This window comes from Phyllostomus discolor, chromosome 3, assembly GCF_004126475.2.
Source record: "Phyllostomus discolor isolate MPI-MPIP mPhyDis1 chromosome 3, mPhyDis1.pri.v3, whole genome shotgun sequence".
Taxonomy (NCBI): domain Eukaryota; kingdom Metazoa; phylum Chordata; class Mammalia; order Chiroptera; family Phyllostomidae; genus Phyllostomus; species Phyllostomus discolor.
The window spans coordinates 38,696,131-38,702,110 of record NC_040905.2 but is presented as its reverse complement, the minus strand read 5'-3'; the positions used below and the strand labels follow the sequence as shown (position 1 = coordinate 38,702,110).

Genomic DNA, 5,980 nt, shown 5'->3' with positions numbered 1-5,980 from the left:
AAAATTTTCAAACAACCCAGAAGTGAAGAAAATGAATGTATCGGGTAATTGGGGTCATCAGGAAAATCTGTTGCACACACAACTTGCTAATAACTTTTGAAAACAGCAATTTTATATGTTGATGAGGCCATTTTGACCAAGCTGTATTACATTCAAAACATAACGTGGAGACAAATCCTATGATTCTAAATTATAAAGATTTACACTTGCATTTATGTAAAGTTCAAACTTTTATATTAAATATACCCCCAACTTAATACTGTCCCAGTATTAAGTGTGATTTACTTACTGTATTCTACTTAAAACATGCACATGATTGCAAGGTAATTTTCATTAAAATGAATATTCTCCTAAACTTGAAATTTTTTTGTATGAGAAAATAAAACTTGCTATGCATTATTTAGGGATACCTAGAAACTCACCTCCTCCATTCTTATTCGTTAAATAAACAAACATTTGGGGTCTCTGCTACCATGATCACTAAGTATCTCTGGGTCGCAGTGGCAAACATTTATTAAAGATTTCACAGATGAAAGACAAAAGAAATGCAGTCCTTACTATAAATAAGATCACCGGATCCTATTCAACAACTGAAATGATTCTCTTTTTGCCCTGGCCTGGTGGCTCAGCTGGCTGGAGCTTCCTCTGCACAAAAAGGTTTCCAGCTTGATCCCCATTTGGGCATATACCTAGGTTGTGGGTTCAATCCTCCGTCGAGGTGCATAGAGAGGCAACCAAGACACGTTTCTCTCTCATATCAATGTTTCTTTCTTTCTCCTTCTTTCTTTCTCTCTCTCACTCTTTCCCCTTCCTCTCTCTCTAAAAAAAAATTATATATATATATATATATAATAATATATCCTCGGGTGAGGATTAAAAAAAATACAGAAATGATTCTTGTCTTTTAAGTATCACTTTTAGGGGAAGTATTCCAGGAGTCTGAAAGAACTGAATTTTATTTTTTTAAAGACAAGTTTTAGCAATTAATGAGTTAGTTAAAACACGAGTATGAGACAGGCACTCTGAGCGCTAAATTCTGTTGGAGACTGAGTGGACCGAGGACAACTGTCAGCCAGACAAGCTCCGGTCACAGCTCCCACCACTGCTGGACGCCTGGTTTTGTGAAGACCATTTTTCCCTGTGGGTGCCTCAGCTGTCTAGTCTATAAAATGGGATAATTTAATAGTAACCTGCCTACACAATGCTCCTTTGAAGTTCACTAATGAATGCTCTCCCGGGTGCACTTAAAACTATTAGATGCTACAAAAATATGGGGTACGCTGTCTAAAAGAACACGGCGATCTAAACCTGCTAGTGTTAATTAAAGCACTAATAGCCCCACGCCCAGCCCGGCCCCTCCCCCGCCTGCGCCCGCTGCCTCTCCGCGCTTACTTGGGGACTCGCGCGTGGCAGCCTGGCTGGGCACTCCGGACCCCGGCTGCCACCCCCGGAGCTGCAACGCCGAACCCGGAACGGACCAGACAAAAGAAAGTGGATCTGTGCCGAGGGGACGCCCGCGGAAGGGGGTGTGTGCCGCCCCTCCCACCCGCTGCCACGGGACGGCACGGGACGCAGCTCCCCAACTCGGACCAGGAGCGCGGCGCGCACCCGCCCGCCGCCCCGCCACGCCCCCGGCGCCCCGCTCGGCCCGTCTCCAGTCCCCGTGTAATTCCACCCTCGCCCCGGGCGCTCCCGAGGCCGCCAGGGAGCCTCAGGTGCGAAAGTTAAACCGCCACCGCAGCACCTGAGGCCGGGGCCGGAGGCGGTGGCGGGGCCCGCCCAGCCCACGGCGCGTCTTCCCGGGGCGAGCGCGGCCCGGAGCCGCCGCGGCCGAGCAGTGCGGGGCCCAGGCGGGAGCCCCCGGGGGAGCGCGGGCCGCGCCCGAGCCGCCGCCCCTCACCTGTCTCCGCGCCCCCCAGCCGCCGGCTCCGCGCCCCCTCCCGGCCCCGGGCGCCCGCAGGCCGGCTCGGAGCGAGGACTCCGAGGCCCCGGCGGCGGCCAGGCCGGTTCGGCGAGACGGGAAGCGACAGGAGCCAAACCCCGCGGTAGGCGCTGGAGCTGCCCCGGCAGCCGGCAGCCCCGCGGCCTGGTGTTCCGCGCCCCGGCCCGCCTCGCTGCCGCCGGCCTGGCTCTCCCGCGTCCGCGGTTCCGGCCGAGCCGCGCGTGGGCGGCGCCGCGCCCTGACCCCGCGCAGACCCGCGAGCAGCGCAGCCGCGCGGGCAGGCGGCCCGCGGGAAAGTTGTTGTCCTGTTGTCTCTCGTGTCTTTCCGCGGGGCAGCAGGGGTGGCCCCGTCCCCGTGGCCTCGCCCAGCCCCACCTGCTGTTTCCGTCGCGAGCCCACCTGCCGGGGCCGTCCCAAGGGCGTCCCCACCGTCCGCCGCAGTGCCCGAGACTCTCCCCAAGGCAGCACCACTACCTGGGTTGAGTTTTTGCTTCTAACATCACTCCCTAAATTGCTTACCTTTTTGCGCCCAAGGTCCACCTGCGTGCGACCGAGAGTAACCACTGAAGTGCTCCTGACAGGTGACAGACGGAGGGCAGGTGAGGTGATGACAAGGAGGCAAATCAAAGCGCTTATTCAGGGAGCGAGGGGGGCCGCTTTGAGTCAACACTGACTTGTTAGCAGTAGTAAACGCTGGCTTCAGAGCAATGAAAATAGATCATCAAAAGACTATAAATAAGGTTTGGAATATAAACAGAGAGTTTTATTAGTTGGCTTCAGGAAGCGGAATGAAGCTAAGGGTGAACCTCAAGAAACTATCCAGCTTTTTCTGCCATACAGAAATTGTCATTTGCCTGAAGTGGCTTATTTGGAGTCTTGTCCCAGGACTAGGACTGTATGAAATACATTCCCACCTGAAAATCCGATGAAATCGGTAACAAAACCAAACCAAGACATGCCAGGGAAACATCAGATGAATATACCTTATGAATAGTAACACTACAAAACACTAGAAAAGCAAATTCAGCAACACAGATACAAGCAGTTTACAACATGACCAAGAAGGATTTAGCTAAGGAATGCAAGGTTGGCTTAGCAAACAAATTTGCCGATGTAATTCACTTATAGTAAAAGAAAGGATAATGACCACAGGATCATCTCAATGTAGGACAAAAATACATTAGACAAAATTTAGCATGTTTTAATGAAAAACACTCAACAAACCAGGAATAAAAGGGAAATTCCTCACAACCTGACAAAGGATACCTATTTTTTTTTTAAATGAACATCTTACTTAATGGTGAAAGAATGAATACTTTCACCTAAGACCAGGAATAAGACAAGGATGTCCATCTTGTTACTTTCATTCAACACTGCACTGCAGGTTCTAGCTCAGGCAATTACATGAAGAAAGAAAAATTGTAATAGTAAACAGAGCAAATGGAAGAAAGACAATTATTAAAGAAAACCAGGACAGCAGTTCTCAGAACTGAAGGGTAATAGGACACAAGCTCTCAACTCAACTCAGTGGATAAATATTATCTAGACCTGCGTGTATTCTTGGGAGGTTTCAGACACATGAGTCAGAGAGATCTTAGTAGCTTCCAGGGTGAAAAAAAAATAGGTCACTTATGAAGATTTAGAAATTGAATTGCCATTGGATTTCTTGACAGAAACATAATAAAATATTCTGAGGGAAAAGAATTTCCAATCTAGAAAGTAGTAAAGTTATGAGGTTAAAAAAAGTTTCAGATATTCAAAATTTTAAATATTCTTTTCGTGCAGGCTTTCTCAGAAAAACAGTTTGAGGATGACCCCCTCCACTGCAACAAAGGACGGATGAAGGAGGCCTGATAGCAGAGGTGAAGGTTACACCCAAGACAACCATGGTAGGCAGAGAGGACCCCCCGCCAGAATGCCCACATCTCAATCCCTGCAACCCGTAACATGAATCTGTTACAGTACCTGGCAAAAGTGACTTTGCTGATGTACTTAGTTATAAACCCAAATAGGGAGAATATCCTGGATTATCCAGGTAAAGCAATCTAACGACATAATCCTTGAGAAGCAGACTATTTTCTCCAGCTGGAGTCAGAAAGATGAACTAGAAGATGTCAGAAAGATTTGAAGCCTGAGAAAGATTGGACCTTCCACTGCTGGAGGGAACCACGGGGAAACCCTGAGAGAAAATGCTGGCAGCTCGCGGAAGCAAAGGCCTGGCTGAATTTACCAGTGCTTTTTATTTTCAAGAAACAGATTTTTAGAGGTATAAGGTTTGTTACAGACAGGGCTAAAAGAAGACAAGACAAAAAGTCTTAATGCTTTCGAATTAAGGAATGTAAATTAGCCTCCTGTCTCCTATGAAGTCAGAATAAAGTCAAGGAAATGATAGGGTTGACAAATTTGGCAAATAAAAACACAGGAGACTCAGTTCAAACAGAATTTTGAATAAGATTTTAGTATAGAAATACTTCAACTAAACAACATTTTGTTATTAGAAAATTAAAATGTAACTGGTCTTCCTCGTGTATATAGCAACTTAAAAAGTGACCCCCCAAAACAGTGGTTCTCAGCCTTGGCAGCACATTGGAATCTCCTGAAGGGCTTGCAGAAATATCCGTGCCCCGTGTTGCCTGGTATAACTGCATCAGAATTTCTTGGGGTGGAGCCTCAGGCGACTCCAATGTACTGTCAAGATTGAGAACAAGAGCCAGGAGCTAATGTGCACGGGTCTGGTGAACTAAAAGCAATCTCCCCTATAAGTTACAACCTGAAGTGAAGAGACAGTTTTCTACAATAAAGATCTCATCAAATATTTACCTTAATTTTGAATTACAAGTGAAGAGTATGATTTTCAATATTTCAGGAAGATCTTTCACTTTTTCTGTAAAAAGATACACACTCCATGAATATAAGATATCAAGTAAGTACTGACTTTACCTACTAGGTAGTTGGTATCTAAATATTTACTAATATTCTCTTTCACCAGATGTAACTGCTAGCTGAATACATGGTCATTTCAAAGTACCTGTGTCAATAGTATTTGAATTACTCTGCAGTTGAGTTTGATAACGTCTGGCTTTGGCTGTAATTTCCAGGCAAAACTGAAATAAAAAGTATGGTTTGGGTACTTGCATCATAAATGGATACTGGCTGTGATTTGAAACAGCACTTTCCAAGCTGTGACTGTTCTCTGGGCTGCTAGCATGTGTTTTACATTTTTGGCCACCCTTCTTGTGCCTTCTTATGACCTTTCTTTGTGGTATATGTGCCCTTCCTATTTCTTTTGTGTCCTTTTGGTGTGATAGACCTGGAAGATAGAACTGGGTAGCTGAAAAAATGGAAAACAATGAAGAAATACATTTTTAAGGTACCAAATGCATTAAAAGTTTACTTGCAAATGACTAAGGGAAGAATACTCTGCACCAGTCGTATGTGTTGATGACTCTATGGCAAATCTAGGCAACTCCTGTTAGGGATGTACTGTGTGTCTGCTTTGGTACTCAGTTCGAAGGCACAGAAATAGCCAGCTGCAATATCCTGGTGTGTAGAATGGGGCTCCATTTCCTCCATTGTCCTATATGATGTTCCAAATCTCAGTCCTCATACTCAGAGCTGGATTCTAAAGCATCATATGCCTGTTTATAAAACCAAGAGGTCAGCTGTCTCTCTTCTTTTCGGTTATATCTTTTCTCTCTTTCCACAAGAAATCCAACCACACCAAGGATATTGTCATCTTTGTAGTTTTGTGGATCTCAGAGAATCACATTGCACCTCACACAACATATCCCTTCAAAATGTCACTTGGCTGTCCCTTCCTGTGTCTCTGCTTCCAGCCACACAATCGCTGGACTCCTCTTTTTGGTCTCCTCACCTCACAGGACTCAGCTCAGCACCCACCCACCCCCACCCCAGTTTTGGTATGCCTAGCCCCTTCTCCCTCAGGTATTTCAGTCTCCCCTCTCTCTCTTTTTTTTTCCTTTTGCAGAGAAATTTGGGAGTTTTCTAGTTTATACCTCTCAGAGCTCACCAACAAAG

At 46.2% G+C, this 5,980-nt stretch overlaps 1 long non-coding RNA gene across 1 annotated transcript; it reads left to right on the top strand.

Moving 5' to 3' along the window:
- The first annotated feature begins 2,288 nt into the window (after positions 1-2,288).
- LOC118499307 lies at positions 2,289-5,346 on the top strand. Its single transcript, XR_004901830.1, has 2 exons — positions 2,289-2,541; positions 3,728-5,346. It is a non-coding gene; the product is annotated as an uncharacterized LOC118499307 (long non-coding RNA).
- The last annotated feature ends 634 nt before the right edge of the window (positions 5,347-5,980 follow it).